The sequence below is a fragment of the Natator depressus genome, chromosome 10 (assembly GCF_965152275.1).
Source record: "Natator depressus isolate rNatDep1 chromosome 10, rNatDep2.hap1, whole genome shotgun sequence".
NCBI classification, from domain to species: domain Eukaryota; kingdom Metazoa; phylum Chordata; order Testudines; family Cheloniidae; genus Natator; species Natator depressus.
In genome coordinates, this window is record NC_134243.1 from 37,936,311 (window position 1) to 37,962,141 (window position 25,831).

General features: G+C 44.5%; 2 pseudogenes; one reads left to right on the forward strand and one right to left on the reverse strand.

The window, feature by feature from the left end:
- Positions 1–4,390: 4,390 nt before the first annotated feature.
- Positions 4,391–25,534, reverse strand: LOC141995048 (lysosomal dipeptide transporter MFSD1-like; annotated as a pseudogene).
- On the forward strand, positions 7,672–12,631 carry LOC141995047 (uncharacterized; annotated as a pseudogene).
- Positions 25,535–25,831: the final 297 nt, after the last annotated feature.

Below are 25,831 nucleotides of genomic sequence, written 5' to 3' on the forward strand. Positions count from 1 at the left end.
GTAAGACCAAGCTTTCCTATTTCATCTCTTGGTGGAACACATTCTTAAGACAATCTTTTAGGTAAGAGCTTGTGCACCTATGAAATAGTATCAATAATATTTAAATCTTAATACAGTGATAGGAAGGAGATAAATGAGTGCAAACAGTGGATGTAATCCCTAGACTGCGATAAAGGATTAAGCAACCTAATTGATGCATGACCACAGTAACAGAACTATATGTTAGTCATACTACACAATCTGCAAATTAATTTTTTTATTTCTCTTCTAGAAGAAACAAAAATCTGACTTCTGTACTGTTTCCTGATTATTAAGGTAAACATTATCCAGGTTAATGCTCTAGACAAAGTAACAGAAAAGTGCAGGTGCCTAGTTTACATACTGAAGTTAGCTTAAGATGTAGCAGAAGTGTTGATCAATTGCATGCTTTGGCAAGTCACTAGAGAAAACACTTGTAGGCTTTTTCGTGTCTCAAATACCAGTCAGGTAGCATCTGACAGTCTAGTTCAAAATTCACTATACATAATTCATGAGAAACAGCAAACTTACATATTGAGGGAGGGAAGAGGAAGGAGCAGAAGGTTACTGGCCTTCCCATTACCTTTGAAATAAATAAAGTAAGTTAGATCGGTGAGGTATATTAGAATTCTTTAAGGGTGTCAATAAGCATCCATAGTGTACTTGGACTTCCAGAAAGCTTTTGAAGATGTCCCTCACTAAAAGCTCTTAAGCAAAATCAGCAGTTGTGGGATGAGAGGGAAGATCCTCTCATCAATTAGTAACTGGGTAAAAAATAGGAGACAACAGCTAGGAATAAATATTTTTCTCAACGGAGGGAATTAAATGGGGGGCCTAAGGATCTGTGCTGTTCTGGAAAAGGATGTACAGTAGAGAGGTGGCATAATTTGCAGATAATACAAAATTCCTCATTCGTTAAGTCTAAAGCTGACTGCAAAGAGTTACAAAGGATCTCACTAAAGTGCATGACTGGGGAACAAAATGGCAGATGAAATTCAATCTGGCTAAATGCAAAGTAATGCATATTTAGAAAACAATCCCAACTACACATACAAAATGATGGGGCCTGAGTGGTAACAGCTAATTTAAGAAAGATCTTAGAGGCATTGGGGATAGTTCTATGAAAAATCTGCTCAATGTGCAGCAGTAGTCAAAAAGGCTAATAATGTTAAGAACCAGTAGGTTAGATATTTAGTATCTTATCTATAGATAAGATAGTAAATATAATGCCACTATATAAATCCATGCTATGCCCCCACCTTGAATACTACATGCATTTCTGGTCACCCCATCTATAAAAATATTAGGAATGGAAAAGGTACAGGGAGACAACAAAAATAATTAGAGGTAGGGCACAGCTTCCATGTGCGGAGAGAGTAAAAAGACTGGGATGATTCAGCTTGGAAAAAGAAATGACTAAGGGGGGCTGGACAGAGGCCTATAAAATAACACAAGAACCAAGGGTCACCCAATGAAATGGATGATGGGATGGATCAATCAAAATTGCCCTATTCTATTCATTCCCTCTATAGCATTTGCCATTGACTGCTGTCAGGAGACTGAATACTGGGCTACACAGTCTACTGTCTGACCCAGTGTGGCTATTATGTTAAGTACACCTCTACCCTGATATAACGCAGTCCTCAGGAGCCAAAAAATCTTACGCATTATAGGTGAAACCACGTTATGTTGAACTTGCTTTGGCCTTGAACATTTCCGTTATTAATAGTCCCTTCCCGCCCCCTGACTGACCCTTCAGAGACCCCTAGCCACCCCTCCCAAGACCCACCCCCTATCTAAGCCCCCCTGCTCCTTGTCCCCTGACCACCCCCTCCAGAGACCCCCCCTGTCCCCTGACTGCCCTGCCCCCTGACAGTCTCCCTGGGACTCCCATGCCCTATCCAATGCCCCTGACCGCCTTGCCCCCAGAACCTCTGAACCATCCAACCGCCCCCACTTGCTCCCTGACTGCCCCCCGAGACCCTCGACCCCTTATCCAACACCTCAGCCCCAGCCTGGCACCCTTAACACACTGCTCAGAGCAGCATGTCAGAGCCAGACGCGCAGATGCACTGATCCACCAGACCATGCAGCCCTGCCCACCAGAACGCTGCTTTATCAGGGTAGAGGTGTAATAACGTTGATAACTTAGTGTTGACAGCTATGTTTTTTGTGAAGTGTTAGACTGCTGCTTATGACTATGTTAACTAGGCACAGAGTACATCTGTTATTCTTTTGAGGCAGAGCCCCACCATTTGTGTGCTACATGGGACTATAGAAATCCCAGCATGAATTTCCAAATGCAACTACAGAATGTTACAACATGGAGGTCTAGTAATGCGATGCTAATGCAGAATAGCAATGATTGCATGTAAAAAGATGCATTTAAAGGGATAGTATATCTGAGGTCTGCTTTACTAACTCACCAAAGGCTCTCCCCTCAACTAATAGGTAGCTAAAACTATTGTTATACTCATAGAAGATTAGGGTTGGAAGAGACCTCAGGAGGTCATCTAGTCCAAACCCCTGCTCAAAGCAGGACCAACACCAACTAAATCATTCCAGCCAGGGCTTTGTCAGGCCAGGCCAGGCCTCAAAGACCTCTAAGGATGGAGATTCCATCACCTCTCAAGGTAACCCATTCTAGTGCTTCACCACCCTCCTAGTGAAATATTTTTTCCTAATATCCAACCTGGACCTCCCCTACTGCAACTTGAGACCATTGCTCCTTGTTCTGTCATCTGCCACCACTTAGAACAGCTGAGCTCTATCCTCTTTGGAACCTACCCCCTTCAAGTAGTTGAAGACTATCATCAAATCCCCCCTCACTCTTCTCTTCTTCAGAATAAGCAACCTGTTGCTGGCAAATAAACAACACAGGCTCATGATCAGCCACTAGGAAGTTTCAAGCTAAGTCCAATTATGACCATCCCTGTAGGACACGTGCTCACATTACAAGTATCTCCATTATACTGCCTCATGATAGTAGAAGGTATGAGCATAAGCCATCAAGTTTTCAGGAAAGGGCATCATATCTTTCAGAATCTCCTGCCACAGGAATTGGAGCAGGTTATAGCCTCTCCCCTCCATAACAAATAATAAAAGCCTTTCAGTTGCCTTAATCATAGGTGTTCCTAAAGTCTAGTCCTTCCATTGTTTGCATTAGGTTGTACTGTGAGCCGGAGTAGCTTCAGATGAACTTAACACATACTAACAGGAGGCAGAGAGGAAATTGCTACATTAAAATCTTATCCTAGCTCAAATGTATCACTGGAACAAAATTTGCTATAATAGAGGATTTCTCCTCTGTAACAATTACTTTAGAAAAGGTTACTTTATTGGACTCATCAGTACACCTTCTGTTCTCACATTAATACAGAAGTTAGTAATTTTACTCTGCAATTGTTCAACCATGTACAAGCAGCAAATTCCGTACCTGTTTTTTTTTTAGCAAATCATCTTTCAGGTGGTTGCTCTCAGCTCTGTTTAACAATGAAGTTAGCACGCACTTGAAGCATCATCCTCAATGCTTATAAGAGCACCGTTCAAGAGGTTGCATAGTAAAGATGATTGTTTTACTCATCCGGACAAGTCAATGATCAATGTGCATTGACAGTATAAGTTCAGGTTTTAAGGGGTTTATTTATTATTTTCGATCAACCGTTTCATACCATTTGAAGGTAACATCTCTGTATCTGAATAATGCAGCTTGTGGAGTGTCAAGCGAAAAGTTTGGCTAGTTTTCATATAATTGGTCTTGCCAATTTAAAATAAGTAAAAACAATCCCAGCAGCCTCTGCCAGGACACAATGGCAATCTTATTTACACACACAATAAATTTGTGACAGGACATTGACAATCGACAGCAATTATTGAAATGGAAGGCTCCTCAACCCATTCACGCCACTGTGTGAGGAGCTTTCTGTGAAGGTGCAGTGATATTTTAATGAAATACCTTATATTGACACATTTATAATGATAAATTAAGGTGAATTAGAAGATGGCATATAGTTGCTTAGAACAAACTTCAGGTGGATTGAGTTTAGACTCTAAACATTGTAGTGTAGTCCATTTCAAAAAGTGCACCACATAAGCTTCATCATTGGCTTAATGTACCATATGGCTGATTTGTTCCAGACACAAGGAACAAAACAACTTTCCCTTCATATTTATAATTCCCTTCATACACCAGCTTGTTTTCATGGATGCCTGAATAAGGTTATCCTTGTAAAAAACAAAAACACCCCTAAAAATATTACAATGTATTCCTTAAAAGCATACAATTGGAAATAAAGAGGGACAATACTGTGCCAGCAACCAGTTGTAGTTGTACTGTCACTGTAGGATCCAAAATAGGGCATCCTGATGCTTCTTAGTTGATGAACCCTTCATCTCCCACTTCATCCAGGAGTGGTGCTGTGTCTACAGGCTGCCTGACCTCCTGTTCTGCAGATGGTTGCTTTGTTGCTCTGTTCAGTGTCTCACCCTGGCAATTCAGAGAAGCAGACAGTGAAACAAACAAGTAGCTTTCCTAGAAAATGGGTGTAGCTTACAGACAACCTTTCAGCAGATATTTTGGTCTTCAGTATTTTGTGCAAGCCACCTTGGGGAAGGAATGTGTGATTAGGCCACCAACATATGTGATACTGGTGGTTCCCACCATTGCCATGCCTATCTTTTAAATGGTATGGTAGCAAAACAGGGAAAGCAGTAGATATCTGCAGGATATTCTGCAGTGACCAACTCAACAGTACCTATCCAGAGTCGGTGAGAAAACCTACACAAACTACACTACCTAAGGTCCCTTTCAAACCAATATGTTGGGAGCTAAGTTTACACCTAAGACCTGCCGCAATGCACTTTTTGTAGGAAATACCTAGAATCCAAGGCATCTTGCCCTGGAGGTAGGAGGGTAATGAAAGTTTAAGCATGTTACGACCTGCTGCTTGTCCACCACGTTGAGGCTAACAAAGCAATAATGCATGCAATGGTATTTGCCAGCATGAAGATCATCATCCGTTGCCAGCGCCATAGTGGGACCTTTAGTTCACTGTTGGGTCCAGAAGATTAACATGTGATCATGTGAGAATGTGTTTCCTCGCGCTATATAACATCCAGATAAAATGAAGCAGCATATGGTGTTGAGTTTCATGTCCTAAAACCATGCTTCGTTTAGACCACAAACAAAACTGGTTTTATGCTCTCAAGTTTAGTCCCCCTCAGCACAACCTGTGGGCTTTTGCTTAAGAGACAAAAGGCACTAGTTCTCACCTGGACTTGGTTCCCAGAATGTGTCCAACAATCAGATTGGAGAGGACAATTCCAGTCATCTGCACAGAGGTTGCAGGCCCCATAGCTGTCCCTAACGTTGCCTGGGGAACCACAAGGGGTATGGATGGCCACAGACTCGCCTGTTGTAAGGAGTAAAGAAATGGGCTGATGTTAAAATAGGAAAAGTTTGCTGCCAAGACACTTTCTAGAAGAGTCTTACAATTCAAGCCCCAGCTTCAGGCCACTAGCTCATCAACTGAGGGAGAAAGTTGTCCCCATTACACATTTGGATGCCTTATGGAGGGGTTTACACCTTCCTCTGACCCATCCACCATTGACCACTAGAAGATTACAGTAGATTACAAAAAGAAAAGGAGTACTTGTGGCACGTTAGAGACTAACCAATTTATTTGAGCATAAGCTTTCGTGAGCTACAGCTCACTTCATCGGATGCATTCCGTGGAAAAACAGTTTTTCCACGGAATGCATCCGATGAAGTGAGCTGTAGCTCACGAAAGCTTATGCTCAAATAAATTGGTTAGTCTCTAACGTGCCACAAGTACTCCTTTTCTTTTTGCAAATACAGACTAACACGGCTGCTACTCTGAAACCAGTAGATTACAGTAAATGGATGATGACAGTGCCTACATCTTTCTTCTCCACTTACTCCAGTCAGCTTAAAGCACACACAATTCAGAGTCAAACATCTCAATAAGGAGCTGGGATAACTGACTCAGGTGGACACTCTGGATCCTGCTCAAAAGGTGTCATGAAAGGACAGTACTGCTTAACAGCTAATGCTTCCCACAGACCATGCCAATGGGTTCCTTGAGCTGTTTTCGGTTATACGGGGGTGTTTACTGACTAAATCCTTTGGGCTTTGTAATCCAAAAGCCTCAGAATGCACACATGCCCAATGTTTATCCCTTGGCTAGTGTAAAATGCCAGTGTCTGGAAAGGAGTGAGCAGAGCTACAAAATGACCAGCTAATGCAGTGGCTTCTACATACTTACAGCAGCAAAGGAGTAAGTGATCCCCAGACAGATGGTAGAGACAAGCGGAGGAACAAATGTAAATGCCAGGAGAGCAAAGAGTGGCGGAGTCAGCACAGCACAACCAACTGCAAACACACCTTTCAGTCCTACACAGTCCTGATGAAGGACAAACAGAAGGTGATTTACCGAGAGTCCCCCATGGTTTCCACCAGGGCTCCAGGGCACTCTTCCTCAATGTGTGCAGCTGAGCAATGTGTAAATAATAACTTATAAGAGTATCAGCTAATGGAAAATAACACCTCACAAAGTATTCACATTCCTCACATGTACCAAGAGGGACTGAAGAGACTGGTGTGCCTATTAGAGAGTAAGGATGTTCCAAATCACCTGAATTAGAAACTCCAAGGTTTTAGTTTTAAGGCAGTATGTTGCATTTTAGTGCTTACGGAAGTGAGGGATTGATAAATTAGACAAAGCATGAGTTGATTCTATGCAAGCTACTGCTCCTCATCCCTTGCGACGCTCTGCCTGTGCCCCTTAATCCTGACCTGCAACACTCCCCTCATTGTTTTATCTTGGGCCTCTCATGAGTATTCAGCTATTGGTGTGGTACTTCTACAGCAGGAACTAGGGGATCAGAGATCAAACTCATTTCACTTCTGACCTAATACAGAATGGTCTTCAGGGTTTCCAGACTAGTCCGTTAACCCCCTGCATCACTAATGACCCAACTCCAGAGCCCTAATTTTAAACACTTGATCTCTGTCAGAGATGCACAAAATATTATTTGTACTAAGCCGTGGTCTATCAGCAGACAATCCACCATGTAGTTGATGTTCTGCTAAGTACTGGGTACTCACAATTAATATGCCAACTGCTGCAGAGAGAACAAGGGAGCTGTCATATACCGTCCCAGCAATGTAAGCGGCTGCCTGCTGACTGTAGCCAGAGTACTTATCCTGGATAAACTTGCTAAAAATAAAATTGAGGGGGACAAAAAAAAATTACATTAGGATTCTTGGTCTGGTTATCTTGGCACAAAGCAAGTCTGAGCACACATCTGGACAGGGAGTTTTTAATTAGAGAACTTGTCAAAGCACAAACTCAAATCAATCATTTTTTTTTAAAAGGTGTGCTGAACAAAAAGGTCTGTTGGGGGGAGGAGGGAGGTTTGTGCCCTTCCTTGCTTTATGATGGATAAAAGAGGCCTGAAAGTTTGGGGGCATGGGGAGGGGGGCATGCATCTTGGAAATTCCAGGAACAGTGAGTCCTGTTTTCCCTGGCGGTCTCCTTGGGGGAGTAGATGATTTCTCAGCCCTGAAACTGAAGGGGTGAGAGGGATGTTACATTTTTAGATACATTAACTCAAAACTGTGTGGAGGGAAGAATCAGCATTTAACAACTTCAACCCTTTGATTAAGGGCTCAGAAATCTCCCACTCCAGTTCTCTACTGCTCCAAGAAGATATCCAATAAAAGCAGAGAAGACAGGCCCCGATATCGCTACAGCAGAAAACAAGCTTCCTTCATACGTTATGGAGGACAAAAATGGCGTAAACCTAGTGTTTTTTAAATCCTTTGTAGGGCACCCAGATTTCTACTGGCCAGCCACTGCTTAGCAGCTTTGAGAAACTAATTTATTTGGAAACCCTCTGCTCACCTAGATTTTGACTGGTTCCTTTTAAGTGGCTAGAATTATTTTGAGGACAGCTGAACTTCTTTGTAGCTCTGGGGCAGCAAAATGTTGTCCCTGCAGATTTACTGCCATAGATCCAAGTAATCAATGACACTGAAGGCACTGAGCCATGATTCTTGTTTTGGAAACAAGCCTGGAATTAATCTGCCAAAAGAGATATTTGAAACATGACTCTTTGTGCCTGAGGCACTGTGGAGTATTGCTCCATGACAGAACATGGGGATACAGCAGTGCAGGAATCAGGCCGTATGGGGACCATTTCTGGATAAGGTAAGCAGATGACAGCTGGCCAGAGAGCCCATTTCAGGGAGTGCAGGGAGAGCCCCAAAGATCCCAGTACTGTGCGTTTTGCTTTCACTAGGTTCTAATAGTAGAACCTTTTTGTTAATTGCTGCAGCAAGCCTGCAAGGACCCCTCCCCACCCCAAACTGCTGAGCCGTTTGTTTGTATTATAAATATAGAGCCCTCCTTTCATTTTTCTCCCAAGATCTAAAAGCACTTTGTGAATGTTAAGTTTTGCAAGCCTCCTGTGGGGAAAGTAGCAGTATAGCCATTTGCAAAATGGGGGAAACAGACAGAGGAGAAGCACTTTCCCCAAGGTCATATAGAGTCTGTGTCAGAGCCAGGGCAGGCAGAACCCAGGTCTCTTGACCCCCCTAGTCTGCTACTCTAACTGCAGTCCCTCCCACTGAGGTTCTAGCATTTGAGAAATGGCAGTGTGCCATAGGAACTGCCATGCACAGCAGTTTTAATCTATGCCTTATCTTAAGATGCTGGTTGCTGGCCATCTTCCAGGCAGCTGCTCACATGTGTGGCAGTCTTGGGAAGGCTGCAATGGTTCTGAGTTGTTTAGCCAAGAAACACTTTACAGCATCAGTGGTCTTGAATCTGACCCCACCGGAGCCCTCTGCACCTTCCTCCTGTTGACATTGCCACTCCAGTAAGTGTTTTACTTGAATGGATTTATGCAACACAAACCCCCTGGCCCCAGAAGCTGGGCAGTTCTATCTAGATGCACTTCATGAGACTTTCAGGTGCTGGTCAGATGGGTTTCCTCTTTGCCATTGTCCCACCTAAGTCAAGGGAGAAGTATTAATTTGCAGGAGACTAGATTTGGAATTTCCCCAATCTTTGGAGTTTTGAAAGAGTCCAAGTTCCTTTAAGGTTGCTTTGGACTGGAAATCCCCATGTCTTGCATCATCTTCAGAGATGGCTGCATAACACAGTACAAGGGAGAGAAGAGTCAAAGGACCCTGATATTCTATAGCTAAATGTTAAGCACCTTGCTTGAGAGGGACAGTGCTCCCTTTCTGGCTTTGTGCTCACAAAGGCAGCAATGAACAAGCTGTTTGGAAAGCTCCCCATTCCTCTGAGATTCCCCTGTTAGCTAAATGAAGAGGGAGATGGACACAGTTAGCTCTGTACCGAAGCTCCAGTGCCGGGAACAGTTACCAGCACCAATGCTACCTTTCTGGTCAGTACCTGGCATCTGCCACGAAAGGGAAGACCCCGTTGTAGAAGAACATGATGGTTAGGACTAGGAGCCAGTAGCGAAGTGGCAGTCGTCAGCCATCCTGAACCCGCTGTAAAGAGAAAAGCCCCCTAGATTAATAGGATACAAACTACTTCCAACTTCATAACTATGTCACCTTCTTCCTCTACTATTCCATGAGAAGGGCCAGATGGTGACTGGAGTCTGAAAGGTCACTCATTCGCCTCTGGGAGTTGCTGTGCCCCTCTACACCCACACACCGCCCTTCTCTGGCAGTGTGGTCAAGTGCTTTTCCTTCCCTTCATAAAAGTCTATGGCAGCAAAAGAGTTTTCTGAGCAGAACTTGCAGCTGCCAGAGGCAAACCGTGGGATGAAGCACAGCAGGGATGTAGGTATAACTAGGAGTTATTAATGGAGGGAAATACCAGAATATAACCAGTACATTAAGAATGGAAAACTGTCATTAAGACCTTCCCTCAGGGTATACTCTTCTGAAGTTTAATGGATCTGATGACCTGAAGCAATGTCAGCCCTGTTACTTGGGACACTAAGGGTATGTCTACACTGCAATTAGACCCCCGTGACTGGCACATGCCAGCTGACTCGGGCTCACCAGGATGTTTAATTGCAGTATAGACATTTGGGCTTGGGCCACAGCCTAGGCTCTAGGACCCTGGAGGGTCCCAGAACTCAGGCTGCAGCCTGAGCCCTGAATGTCTACACCACAATTAAACAGGCCCTTAGCCCAGCTGGGCTAGTCAGCTGGCATGGGCCAGTCATGGGTATCTAATTGCAGTGTAGACATACTCTTGGAGAGTGTAGCACAAAGACGGTTCTGCCTTGGAAGGAAGATGGGCTAGTTCTGACCAGATTACTCTGTAAATCACACAAGAGGAGGCTAGAATCTCATCTGTATTCACAAGCAACTTGCACAATGAACTCAGGTGAATGTTTGCTGACCCCTCATGCTCAGAGTCCTGGCTCTGGTCTCCAGTAGGCTGCCAACATGTATTCTCTTTGTTTAGTTTAATTTTCATGATCCCTTGTTGTTTGCAGCTGCAGAAGCCTAAGCCCTGGTCTACACTTTAGGAGTTGAGGTCGAATTTAGCAGCGTTAAATCGATTTAACCCTGCAACCGTCCACATGACGAAGCCCTTTTTTTCGACTTAAAGCGCTCTTAAAATCGATTTCTTTACTCCACCCCCGACAAGGGGATTAGCGCTGAAATCGGCCTTGCAGGTTGAATTTGGGGTACTGTGGACGCAATTAGATGGTATGGGCCTCCGGGAGCTATCCCAGAGTGCTCCATTGTGACCGCTCTGGACAGCACTCTCAACTCAGATGCACTGGCCAGGTAGACAGGAAAAGGCCTGTGAACTTTTAAATTTCATTTCCTGTTTGGCCAGCGTGGCAAGCTGCAGGTGAGTGCAGAGCTCATCAGCAGAGGTGACCATGATGGAGTCCCATAATCGCAAAAGAGCTCCAGCATGGACCGAACGGGAGGTACGGGATCTGATCACTGTATAGGGAGAGGAATCTGTGCTATCAGAACTCCGTTCCAGTTTTCAAAATGCCAAAACATTTGTCAAAATCCCCCAGGGCATGAAGGACAGAGGCCATAACAGGGACTCAAAGCACTGCCTCTTGAAACTTAAGGAGCTGAGGCAAGCCTACCAGAAAACCAGAGAGGCAAACGGCCGCCCTGGGTCAGAACCCCAAACATGCCGCTTCTATGATGAGCTGCATGCCATTTTAGTGGGTTCAGCCACCACTACCCCAACCGTGTTGTTTGACTCCTTCAATGGAGATGGAGGCAACACGGAAGCAGGTTTTGGGGATGAGGAAGATGATGATGATGAGGTTGTAGATAGCTCAAAGCAAGCAAGCGGAGAAACTGGTTTTCCCAACTGCCAGGAACTCTTTCTCACCCTGGACCTGGAGCCAGTACCCCCCAAACCCACCCAAGGCTGCTTCCCGGACCCACCAGGCAGAGAAGGGACCTCTGGTGAGTGTACCTTTTTAAATAGTATACATGGTTTAAAAGCAAGCGTGTTTAAGGATTAATTTGCCCTGGCATTCGCGGCACTCCTGGATGTACTCCCAAAGCCTTTGCAAAAGGTTTCTGGGGAGGGCAGCCTTATTCCGTCCACCATGGTAGGACACTTTACCACTCCAGGCCAGTAGCACATAGTCGGGAATCACTGTAGAACAAAGCATTGCAGTGTATGTTTGCTGGCATTCAAACAACATCCGTTCTTTATCTCTCTGTGTTATTCTTAGGAGAGTAATATCATTCATGGTCACCTGGTTGAAATAGAGTGCTTTTCTTAAGGGAACATTCAGAGGTGCCTGTTCCTGCTGGGCTGTTTGCCTGTGGCTGAACAGAAATATTCCCTGCTGTTAGCCATGGGGAGGGGCTAGCCACACGGTGGGGGGAGGCAAAATGTGGCCTTGTAACGAAAGCACATGTGCTATGTATGTAATGTTAACAGCAAGGTTTACCATGAAAGAGTGTACCCATTGTTCTATAAAATGTGTCTTTTTAAATACCACTGTCCCTTTTTTTTCTCCACCAGCTGCATGTGTTTCAAGGATCACAGGATCTTCTCCTTCCCAGAGGCTAGTGAAGATTAGAAGGCAAAAAAAACGCACTCGCGATGAAATGTTCTCTGACCTCATGCTGTCCTTGCACACTGACAGAGCACAGACGAATGCATGGAGGCAGACCATGACAGAGTGCAGGAAAGCACAAAATGACCGGGAGGAGAGGTGGTGGGCTGAAGAGAGGGCTGAAGCTGAAAGGTGGCGGCAGCGCGATGATAGGAGGCAGGATTCAATGCTGAGGCTGCTGGAGGATCAAATTAATATGCTCCAGCGTATGGTTGAGCTGCAGGAAAGGCAGCTGGAGCACAGACCGCCTCTACAGCCCCTGTGTAACCAACCCCCCTCCTCCCCAAGTTCCATAGCCTCCATACCCAGACACCCAAGAATGCGGAGGGGGGCCTCTGGCCACCCAGCCACTCCACCCCAGAGGATTGCCCAAGCAACAGAAGGCTGGCATTAAATAAGTTTTAAACTTTTAAAGTGATGTGTGGCCTTGTCCTTCCCTCCTCCACCACCACCCCTCCTAGGCTACCTTGGTAGTTATCCCCCTATTTGTGTGATGAATGAATAAAGAATGCATGAATGTGAAGCAACAATGACTTTATTGCCTCTGCAAGTGATGATCAAAGGGAGGAGGGGAAGGTGGTTAACTTACAGGGAAGTAGAGTGAACCAAGGGGCGGGGGTTTCATCAAGGAGAAACAAACAGAACTTTCACACCGTAGCCTGGCCAGTCATGAAACTGGTTTTCAAACTTCTCTGATGCGCACCGCGCCCTCCTGTGCTCTTCTAACTGCACTGGTGTCTGGTTGCACGTAACCAGCGGCCAGGCAATTTGCCTCAACCTCCCACCCCGCCATAAACGTCTCCCCCTTACTCTCACAGATATTGTGGAGCGCACAACAAGCAGTAATAACAATGGGAATATTGGTTTCGCTGAGGTCTGAGCGAGTCAGTAAACTGCGCCAGCGCGCTTTTAAATGTCCAAATGCACATTCTACCACCATTCTGCACTTGCTCAGCCTGTAGTTGAACAGCTCCTGACTACTGTCCAGGGTGCCTGTGTATGGCTTCATGAGCCATGGCATTAAGGGGTAGGCTGGGTCCCCAAGGATAACTATAAGCATTTCAACATCCCCAATGGTTATTTTCTGGTCTGGGAATAAAGTCCCTTCCTGCAGCTGTTGAAACAGACCAGAGTTCCTGAAGATGCGAGCATCATGTACCTTTCCCGGCCATCCCACATTGATGTTGGTGAAATGTCCCTTGTGATCCACCAGTCCTTGCAGCACTATTGAAAAGTACCCCTTGCGGCTTATGTACTTGCCAGTTTGGTGCTCCAGTGCCAAGATAGGGATATGTGTTCCATCTATGGCCCCACCACAGTTAGGGAATCCCATTGCAGCAAAGCCATCCACTATGACCTGCACATTTCCCAGACTCACTACCCTTGATATCAGCAGATATTTGATTGCGTTGGCTACTTGCATCACAGCAGCCCCCATAGTAGATTTGCCCACTCCAAATTGATTCCCGACTGACCGGTAGCTGTCTGGCGTTGCAAGCTTCCACAGGTCTATTGCCACTTGCTTCTCAACTGTGAGGGCTGCTCTCATCTTGGTATTCTTGCACCTCAGGGCAGGGGAAAGCAAGTCACAAAGTTCCATGAAAGCGCCCTTACTCATGCGAAAGTTTTGCAGCCACTGGGAATCGTCCCAGACCTGCAACACTATGCGGTCCCACCAGTCTGTGCTGGTTTCCCAGGCTCAGAATTGGCATTCCACTGCATGAACCTGCCCCATTAGCACCATGATGCCCACATTGCTAGGGCCCATGATTTGAGAGAAGTCTGTGTCCATGTCCTCATCACTCTCGTCACCATGCTGACGTCGCCTACTCGCCCAGTTTCGCTTTGCCAGGTTCCGGTGCTGCATATACTGCTGGATAATGCACGTAGTGTTTAATGTGCTCCTAATCGCCAAAGTGATCTGAGTGGGCTCCACGCTTGCCATGGTATGGCGTCTGCACAGAAAAAAGGCACGGAATGATTGTCTGCCGTCGCTCTGACGGAGGGAGGAGCGGCTGACGACATGGCTTACAGGGAATTAAAATCAACAAAGGGGGTGGCTTTACATCAAGGAGAAACAAAAACAACTGTCACACAGAATGGCCCCCTCAAGGATTGAACTCAAAACCCTGGGTTTAGCAGGCCAATGCTCAAACCACTGAGCTATCCCTCCCCCTGGTATTTCAGGCAGGACTGGATCTCAATTAAACTTTTCAAGGTGCCCCTGACAGACCACACCGAAATGATTGTTGGCCATTGATTTCACGGAGGGAGGGAGTGGGGAGCAAACGAATACAAAACAAATCTGGTGTATTTCTTGTTTTGATCCACTCCACCTATCTTTTACATCTTTGGCTGGCAGCAGACGGTGCAGTAGGACTGCAAGCCATCCTCATCTCCTGGCTGCTCTGCAGAAGATGGTGCAATAGGACTGCCGGCAGGACTAAAGAGAATGACCTCGTCGAGTCAATCCTAATTTAGTCCCTGCGCCCATGTCTGCCCAGGCACTCCTGACCTACCTTACCGAGGCGGCCAGGAGCACCTCGGACACGATGACGATGGTTATCAGGCCTATTGCACCATCTGCTGCCACAAGGCAATGGGTTGCTGCTGCTGTGTAGCAATGCAGTACCGCATCTGCCAGCACCCAGGAGACGTACGGTGACAGTGAGCTGAGCAGGCTCCATGCTTGCCGTGGTATGGCGTCTGCACAGGTAACTCAGGAAAAAAGGCATGAAACAATTGTCTGCCGTTGCTTTCACGGAGGGGGGGAGGGCCTGACGACATGTACCCAGAACCACCCGTGACAATGTTTTTGCCCCATTAGGTATTGGGATCTCAACCCAGAATTCCAATGGGCAGCGGAGACTGCGGGAACTGTGAGATAGCTACCTTGTTTTTTCCTACCCCCCCCCACTGTTCCTCAGACGTTCTTGTTAAACCCTGGATTTGTGCTGGAAATGGCCCACCTTGATTATCATACACATTGTAAGGAGAGTGATCACTTTAGATAAGCTATTACCAGCAGGAGAGTGGGGTGGGGGGAGAGAAAACCTTTTGAAGTGATAAACACCCATTTTTTCATGGTCTGTGTGTATAAAACATCCTCACTGCATTTTTCCACTTTATGCATCCGATGAAGTGAGCTGTAGCTCACGAAAGCTTATGCTCAAATAAATTGGTTAGTCTCTAAGGTGCCACAAGTACGCCTTTTCTTTTTTGCATATAAAACTTGGATAAGTGGCATTGGCTCCCTTTTCTGGCTAACGTCAGCTAGTGCTATTGCAAACTTCAGTCACAAAATAAACGCAGCAGAGACAAGAAAAGTCAGTTAGCTCATGCCAGAACCTCAAGGCTCTGGAGAAAAAGGCGGTCTGTATTCCACGTACCACTTTCTTGGACTCTTCCTGGATAACCCCATCCAAGCCAAGCTGCTTCATGCCCACTTTGTCCAGCACCCTGACTGTGATGGCCAAAATAAACCCCAACATACAGAGCAGGATACCTGCAAACACAGAAGAGATTTTAGGACTTTCCTGGGGAAGAGAGAGCTGAATGACAGAGCCCTCTGCACAATTCATGTTCCTGGCTTCTCTCTTACAAGATGACTAGTACTTCTCCATTGATCCACAAGTTGGATTCTTTGCAATGTATGGATCAGCACAAGGCTGGAAAGTTTGGGCTGCAAACACTGTAGGGCCAAGTTTTCACTGATTTTATAAGATAAGATCTGATTGCCTTCTATGATGAGATAACTGGCTCTGTGGATATGGGGAAAGCAGTGGATGTGATATATCTTGATTTTAGCAAAGCTTTTGATACGGTCTCCTACAGTATTCTTGCCAGCAAGTTAAAAAAGTATGGATTGGATGAATGGACTGTAAAGTGGATAGAAAGCTGGCTAGATTGTTGGGCTCAACGGCTTGATGTCTAGTTGGCAGCCGGTATCAAGCGGAGTGCTCCAGGGGTCAGTCCTGGGGCCAGTTTTGTTCAACATCTTTATTAATTATCTGGATGATGGGATGGATTGCACCCTCAGCAAGTTTGCTGATGACACTAAACTGGGAGGAGCAGTAGATACGCTGGAGGGTAGAGATAGGATACAGAGGGACCTAGACAAATTAGAGGATTGGGCCAAAATAAATCTGATGAGGTTCGACAAGGATAAGTGCAGAGTCCTGCACTTAGGACAGAAGAATCCCATGCACCGCTACAGACTAGGGACCGAATGGCTAGGCAGCAGTTCTGCAGAGAAGGACCTAGGGGTGACAGTGGACAAGAAGCTGGATATGAGTCAACAGTGTGCCCTTGTTGCCAAGAAGGCCAATGGCATTTTGGGGTGTATAAGTAGGGGAATTGCCAGTAGATTGAGGGATGTGATCGTTCCCCTCTATTCGACATTGGTGAGGCCTCATCTGGAGTACTGTGTCCAGTTTTGGGCCCCACACTACAAGGATGTGGAAAAATTGGAGCGAGTCCAGCGAAGGGCAACAAAAATGATTAGGGGTCTGGAACACATGACTTATGAGGAGAAGCTGAGGGAACTGGGATTGTTTAGTCTATGAAAGAGAAGAATGAGGGGGGATTTGATAGCTGCTTTCAACTACCTGAAAGGGGGTTCCAAAGAGGATGGATCTAGACTGTTCTCAGTGGTAGCAGGTGACAGAACAAGGAGTAATGGTCTGAAGTTGCAGTGGGGGAGGTTTAGGATGGATATTAGAAAAAACTTTCACTAGGAGGGTGATGGAACACTGGAATGCATTACCTAGGGAGGTGGTGGAATCTCCTTCCTTAGAGGTTTTTAAGGTCAGGCTTGACAAAGCCCTGGCTGGGATGATTTAGTTGGGGATTGGTCCTGCTTTGAGCAAGGGGTTGGACTAGATGACCTCCTGAGGTCCCTTCCAACCCTGATATTCTATGATATATCATAAATGATCTGGAATAGAAATTTCACATGTGCTTTATTCATGAGCCCAGTATATAGGACTATTTTGGTTAAGGTCAATACTTGTGAGAGATTTGCAATGGAGTTTTGAACAGTTTGTCAAGTCTTTGTTTACTAACATCTGGAATAGTTTAGAAGCTATATGTTGGCAAAGATTGTAAGCTTTTTCTAACTGAACTGTTTTGGTTCAAAAAGTTTTTGAAAATTGGGCTGGCATAGTAAGTGGAGTGTGTAAACATCAGGCAAACTGCTTAGGTTCAAAGAAGTTACAATCTCTGCAGGCACAGCTGGCGAATTTTATAAACTCTTCTGACTAAACTGTTCAAAGTGATTGCCAATAACTACTTTCCAATAATGAATAGAAAACTTTCTTTTGCATATTTGTGTATGTGTGTAGTGAGGAGGACACCAGACCTCAATTTCTGCAAAATTTAATTAAAAAATATTTTAGCTTTTATGGTTACAGATAACTTTCTAAATGTGACCAGATGAAGTATTGACTTACTGAGTCTGTGAATAGGCAGATCCTGTGTTTCTCCAGCTGCTTGTAGCTTTCCCAAACAGTACTAGAATGAAATACACAAGACTCTGGTAAGAAATCTACCATTCAGAACCTTATGGGCAGCAGAGAAACTGACAAGAATCATGTCCAATTAATTCTGCTACCTACAGTAGAACCTCAGTTACGAACTGACCAGTCAACCACACACCTCATTTGGAACCAGAAGTATGCAATCAGGCAGCAGAAAAACAAAAAAGCAAATACAGTTTAGTACTGTGTTAATGACTGTAAATTACTAAAAAAAAAAAAAAAAAAAAAAAAAAAAGAGAAAGTTTAAAAAAAGATTTTGCCATGTAAGGAAACTGGTTCTGTGCTTCTTTCATTTAAATTAAGATGGTTAAAAGCAGCATTTTTCTTCTGCATAGTAAAGTTTCAAAGCTGTATAAAGCCAACGTTCAGTTCTAAATTTTTGAAACAACCATAATGTTTTGTTCAGAGTTACAAACATTTCAGAGTTACAAACAACCTCCTTTCAGAAGGTGTTCAGAACTCTGAGGTTCTACTGTTATGGAAGGTTATGGGCAGCAGGAGAAGCAGGCCTTTGAGTTACTCATGGAGTAGGAGGATCCAAAAAATGGAAGCTGGGGGAAGGGTAGAATATCAGAGACCTCATCCCCTCACAGCAACCAGAAGACTGGGGGGGGACAGAGTAGTGAAGGAGCAAAGGAAAGCGAGAAACACCTCCTTCTGTACTATTGCAGCCAGAGAGGGATTTTATCTTTAATAACAGACTTCTTCCATATCAGCCTCTAACTAAAAGATGGAGCCCCCTGAGCTGGTTCAGAGGACAACATTCTTGTAGGAATCCAAACACTCTCAGAGTATGTGCTGAGTCTGTAGTAGCTCATAAGCCTCTGGATCTCACTAGTGGGTGTGTAAAACATCTTTTATATTAGTCTGTGGCTATTAGGTGTCTAGTAAATTTTCAACCTCTGTAAACCTTCATAGATTTCCAAGGCAGAAGGGAACACTGATCATCTAATTCAGTGGTTTTCAACCTGTGATCTGTGGACCCCTGGGGGTCTGCAGACTATGTCTAAGCTTTCCAAAGGGGTCCAAGTCAACTGCCTTACAGAAGTCCAAATATATTACATTGACACTATTATCTTTATCAAATGAACCTGTAATCTCATCAAAAAAGATAAGTTAGTTTGAAGGATCTATTTTCCTTAAACCCATGTTAATTAGCATTAAATTATATTACCCTCCTTTACTTCTTTATTAATGAAGTCCCATAACAGCCGCTCCATTATCTTGCCTGGGATCAAAGTCAGACTGACAAGCCTATAATTACCTGGATCATCCCATTTACTGTTTTTAAATATTGGCACGTTAGCTTTCTTCCCATCAGAACTTCCCCAGTGTTCCAATTCTTAATGCTGATTTTCAATAACACCACAGCAAGTTCCTCAGCCAACTCTTTTAAAAACTTGCATCCAAGAATATCTGGAAATGCTAATTTAAATATGTTTAACTTTACTAGCTGCTGTTTAACGTCCTCCTGAGATACTAGTGGAATTGAAAGTTATCACATGGATTGACATCATCTGTATTTGGGGGGGAAAAAAACAAAACAAATCAATATTTTTTGAACTCTGCCTTATTATTGATAGTTAGAATCATAGAATATCAGAGTTGGAAGGGACCTCTGGAGGTCATCTAGTCCAACCCCTTGCTCAAAGCAGGACCAATCCCCAACTAAATCATCCCAGCCAGGGCTTTGTCAAGCCTGACCTTAAAAACCTCTAAGGAAGGAGATTCCACCACCTCCCTAGATAACGCATTCCAGTGTTCCACCACCCTCCTAGTGAAAGTTTTTTCTAATATCCATCCTAAACCTCCCCCACTGCAACTTCAGACCATTACTCCTTGTTCTGTCATCTGCTACCACTGAGAACAGTCTAGATCCATCCTCTTTGGAACCCCCTTTCAGGTAGTTGAAAGCAGCTATCAAATCCCCCCTCATTCTTCTCTTCCGCAGACTAAACAATCCCAGTTCCCTCAGCTTCTCCTCATAAGTCATGTGTTCCAGACCCCTAATCATTTTTGTTGCCCTTCGCTGGACTCGCTCCAATTTTTCCACATCCTTGTAGTGTGGGGCCCAAAACTGGACACAGTACTCCAGATGAGGCCTCACCAATGTCGAATAGAGGGGAACGATCACATCCCTCGATCTGCTGGCTATGCCCCTACTTATACACCCCAAAATGCCATTGGCCTTCTTGGCAACAAGGGCACACTGTTGACTCATATCCAGCTTCTTGTCCACTGTCACCCCTAGGTCCTTCTCTGCAGAACTGCTGCCTAGCCATTCGGTCCCTAGTCTGTAGCGGTGCATTGGATTCTTCTGTCCTAAGTGCAGGACTCTGCACTTATCCTTGTCGAACCTCATCAGATTTATTTTGGCCCAATCCTCTAATTTGTCTAGGTCCCTCTGTATCCTATCTCTACCCTCCAGCGTATCTACCTCTCCTCCCAGTTTAGTGTCATCTGCAAACTTGCTGAGGGTGCAATCCACACCATCCTCCAGATCATTAATGAAGATATTGAACAAAACTGGCCCCAGGACCGACCCTTGGGGCACTCCGCTAGATACCGGCTGCCAACTAGACATGGAACCATTGATCACTACCCGTTGAGCCTGACAATCTAGCCAACTTTCTACCCACCTTATAGTGCATCCATCCAGCCCATACTTCTTTAACTTGCTGACAAGAATACTGTGGGAGACTGTGCCAAAAGCTTTGCTAAAGTCAAGGAATAACACGTCCACTGCATTCCCTTCATCCACAGAACCAGTTGTTATCTCATCATAGAAGGCAATTAGATTAGTCAGGCATGACTTTCCCTTGGTGAATCCATGCTGACTGTTCCTGGTCACTTTCCTCTCGTCTAAGTGCTTCAGAATTGATTCCTTGAGGACATGCTCCATGATTTTTCCAGGGACTGAGGTGAGGCTGACTGGCCTGTAGTTCCCAGGATCCTCCTTCTTCCCTTTTTTAAAGATTGGCACTACATTAGCCTTTTTCCAGTCTTCCGGGACTTCTACCATTCCATCTAGTGATGGACCAATACCATTGTTAAGATTCTTTTTCTTCCTTATACTCTTAGGAAACTCCTCCTTAACACTGCTGCTGGCTATAGAGGTCCTCTTGTGTCCCTTTGCTTCCCTTATCAATTTTCTACATTTCCTTAATTTTGAATTGCCAGGCTGTGTCATTTTCTTCTTATCTTTTTACACCTTTTAATATATCTCAAAGTTTGTGTCTTGAATACATATTTACACCAAATCTGTATCTGTTTTCTTCTTTTCTCAAGCTCTCATATACCACGGGAATGAACATTCTGTCAAAACCTAGACAGATTCAAATAAAAAAAAAAAAAGACAAGATATTGTAAAGGGACACCATCAACTTGAAATCTAGTCAATTACACAAAAAAAAAGAAAAAAAAAAAGAAAAGAAAGATAATTTCAGGTCCTCTGCCTGCCCCTGAATTTCCCTGCCAGTTTTTATAGTTTTACAGCTTAGAGTCCTGACATAGGGTCAACTGCCTCCAGAGCACCCCCTCCTGGTCAAGGGTGCCTCTGCAGTGCCCTACCTCTGTTTCCTCTTCTTCAGGGCTTCTTTAAATAAACGCCACACAAGTCAAATGAAATTAAACATTCCCCACCTGCGGTCCAATTTATTAGGTCCTCACATCCACTGGCCCTCCAGGTTCCAACCCCAGTTCAGTGTCCCTGTCCTGATAAGCCACTATAACACAAAGTCCTTCAAAATAGAACACTCCTCTTCCCAGTTTCTGCTTCTCCCTGAGAATCTGTCTTATAGACTCAGACTTCAAGGTCAGAAGGAACCATCATGATCATCTAGTCTGACCTCCTACATGTTGCAGGCCACAGAACCTCACCCACCCTCTCTTGTAATAGACCCATAACCTCTGGCTGGTTTAAAGACTTCTGGTTACAGGGAATCCTCCACTTACCTTAGTTTTTTTATACCTGCTTCTCCACAGCCCTTCCCCACTGGTGCCTTCTCATGCAACTCAGGGCCCTGCAGGAGCCTTCTTAGGCCTGCTCCACACCTAAAACTTAGGTCAACCTAGCTATGTCACTCACACCCAGGGAGACACAGTTAAGCCAACCTATGTCCCAGTGTAGACACCTACCGAGTCCACAGAAGAATTCTCCCATTGACTTAGCCACAGCCACCCCTCAGAGGGGAAGATTTACTATAACAATGGAAAAACCCCTTCCATCACTGCAACAAGTGTCTACAGTACAGTAGCATAGCTGCAGCTATGCTATTCTTGTGTAGACATATCCTCAATCTCTACAGGCATGGCCACAGATTTCTAGACAACCTCCTGCCCCTCCCTGTTGATTTTATACTGGAATTGCCTGATTCCTCAGAGGTGGGGACTGTTTTGTAATCAGGGCTGGCCTCCAGCCATTAAGGGGTAAGCCACCTGTTACAATTCCCTCTTTTAAATGTTTTTCCCTCACTGGTTGCTGTGAGAGAGACCCACACAGACAGAAGAAACTGACTAAGGTCTCAATTCTGTGGACACTTAAAGCACTGTGAGTTATGCCTCTCACAGATGGAATGGGTAAAGTTAGCCATGTGTCAATGTTTGCAGAATCTGGGCTCAAATGATTGACTACAAAGGGGGAAAACAGTTAAATTGACTATAAACAAAGTTCTGTCAAACTTTAAAAATTAGAGACTAGATGAGGGATGAGAACTGCCCCCCCCAATTATAATTATCTTAGATGTAACTTATAACAATAGTAGGTACATTTTTCAAAAAGTATGATTTTTAAGATGACAATGTCCCTTAAAATTAATATATATGTTGTACAAGATTATGCATTGGGCAATTTTCTTCTGTAATTAGGAAAAGCAGAATCACTGGTATTTAACTTGGTAAATAACTCTTTCTCCACATCCTCATTGTGACTGTGTAATTTTATCATTGGCTAGCAAATGTCTTCACACAGAGATGTGCCCAGTCCCCCATAAGACTTATGTTCCGCCAGTTGTTTTTTTGGTGATGAGACTGACACTGCCATAGGCTGTCTCGCCTGAAGATTCATGCTGTTCATCTCTGCATCTGAAATGCTAAAAAGGAGGAAAATCCAAGAGCCACGGCTCAAGCAGGCTGGAGGAGGGTTGTTTACAGCTGCAGTCTTCCCCAGTAAAACCCATGCCTGCTTTTATACTGTGGTGCTATTGGGATGAGCAATCCTCCCCTACCCCCCATGCACCTCACAGTAGGTAAGGGTGCTGCTTAATCTGATTCATAACATAACCCTTCCTTTTCTACTACTGATTCCTTACAACCCACTCCAGCCTGTTTAGAAGCTGTTGCTCCTTCACCAAAAGGAAGTGTTCTGGTTTCTCCACTCCTCAGAAGCAACTATGGATTTAACACTACAGTTAACTGGGAAATCTTGTTAATTTGTGTTCTCTGTCCATGTCACAGAAGCAGCATTTTCCATAATTAATTTGCTGAGCTTCTAATGGTGTCTATGATGGGGCATCTGCCCCACACTGGCATACAAGGGGTTAATAGGGCAATTTCTCTCCTTGCCTTTTGGCCCACATCACTTTTTCTACCTATCCCATCAGTCACATATATATTTTTGTGGTGTGGGGGAAGGTAGCTAGATAGATGTGACAGGGGCTACCTACATATCTGCTTTTCCCCACCATATGTGATGTGGTGGACTCTATTGTTTTGTTCTCTTCACACTGAACAGTGTGGAGACTGCAGGGACACAAATCAGTTACTGGGCTCAGCAGGTCAGGGCATGATGTGACCATAATGATGGCATATTTTCCCCCTTCAGTTCAGTGTCTATCAATTAAATTTAACAACTTCAGAAAAAGGAATTAAATATTTCAGGAGCAAATCAGTTGAGGAAGAAACAAAACTTGGGTTTAGATATTACAGTATAAGAGATCAAGATGTGGACTTTTTGGTGTTAATCTTTGAAATCAATGTAATTATCATGTGCCATGAACAGAAGAGTTGGACAGCAAGGGAGTTTCAACCAAAAGCAAAGAGAATGAATAAAATATACAGATAGAAGGCAAAATTGTGCTGTGCTGTAAGGATCAGCACTTCAAACAGTGCTGTGGTAATTAGCACAATACCATCTTAGAGAAATCCAAAACCATTTACGTACACTCTCTGGCTTTATTGCAGAGTTCCCAAGGGAATGTAAACTAAGGGTACTGGGGACACATTGTTTAGTGTATTGTTTGATAAAAACAACAAGGAGTCTGGTGGCACCTTAAAAACTAACATTTATTATGCCCAAATAAATCTGTTAGTCTTTAAGGTGCCACCTGACTCCTTGTTGTTTTTGTGGATACAGACTAACACGGCTGTTTGATGTTTGATAAAAGAGAGCCAAAGGTCAAGAAAAGTCCTTGAAAGTGAAAGCTACAGGCAGAATGAAGAAATATAATGAACATTAGATTCAAATGAAAATACTTTGATGTCAGTAATGTAGAAGCACAGTCTTCTAGGTGGGCACCAACCCTTGTATCAGGCACACGAATAGAACTGTTGTGTCATCTGCCATCACAAAAGGCAACTAGGAAAGCTGAGACCCCATTCTGTATGTCACCTGTATTTATTATTCCTGGGGGAATTCTGCATCACTGCGCATGCACAGAATTCATGTCCCCTGCAGATTTCTTTGCTTCCTCACAGAAAAATGACTTCTGATGGGGAAGCAAAGGGAAGCCACAAGAGCAGTTATGTATCCCTCCCTGGCAGTGCAGGCAAGTCAGTTTGGGTGCCTGAAGCAGCTGATAGAAACATAAATCACCCCTGGGGCGGGGGCGGGGGGGAGAAGATGGGCAGTCATGCATGTGAGAGAGAGTGACACTTAGTCCCTCTCGCTCACTATTGTGGCATGCTCAGAGTGGAGGGGCAGCACTTTGGGGTGTTTCTAAGGAGGTAGGAGTGGGGCAGGCTCTGTCCTCTCAGGTAGAACAGAATGTATAGAATCACAGGACTGGAAGGGACCTCGAGAGGTCATCTAATCCAATCCCCTGCACTCATGGCAGGACTAAGTATTATTTAGACCATCCCTGATAGGTGTATACTCCTGGGGGAATTCTGCACCACTGCGCAATGCAGAATTTTGCAGAAATTAATGTGTGCACAGAATTTCCTTTCCCCCACAGAAATGGGCTGCAATGCTGCTAGCTGCCACTGGACCCAACAGAGCCCAGCTTGCACAAAGAAGACACTGCTGTGGGAGGGAGAGGGAGCTAGAGGGTTCCTGGCAGTTGCTGTTCCCAGCATGCCCTGAGGGAAGGAAAGGGCAGCATGCAGGAAACTCCATGCAAGCCTGGTACCGAGCATCAGGCTATTTCTCCCTCTGTATTCCTGGGCTCTGTGGGGAGGGGTTGTGGGCATCTGGCCCCTGGCTGGGCTCGGGGGCAGGGAAGGTACAGAGAAACAGGAACAGGGTTTTCATAGGGGTTTCTTTAACTTTATTCCTGAGGGAATTTTTGTGTGTGTCTGTATTGTTATAGACATACTTGCTGACAGGTATTTTGAAATAAATTACCAAAATAATTGAAACTGGCGTGATTATGTAGTGTTATTTTGACAAATACATTTTGCAGAATTTTAAAATAGTGCGCAGAATTTTAAATTTTTTGGCGCATAATTTTTAATTTTTTGGTGCAGAATGCCCCGAGGAGTAATTTATGATTACTGTCTGCATGATGGAGAGCGTGCATTACCTGTGTTCATGGCAGATACAGTCACAATGACAGGATCCTCATGATGTGAAGCGTCCCTGTGTAACTTGCTCAAACACTGGTGTCCATGACAAAGCAAAGGAACAAGGTGCATATCTGCATAATAACCAGGTAGACACTGACTGTTGGAGATCCAAGTCTAAGGCATTACATATATTGTCTGTTATCTTTTTTCTTCAAGGTATTATTTAGTTGCTAAAACTTTGGAGACTTGTGGTTATCATTATCATGCCAAATCAGCAGTTAAAAAACTCAGAATTTCTTCAAGCCACATGGATTGGAAGAGAAGGATGAGAGTAGAGGCTGTGGGAATTGAAGAATATGCATGTCCTGAGATTATGTACGTTGAGAAAGGAATTGAAGACTATGCATACTCTAAGATTAGGTGTGCATCAA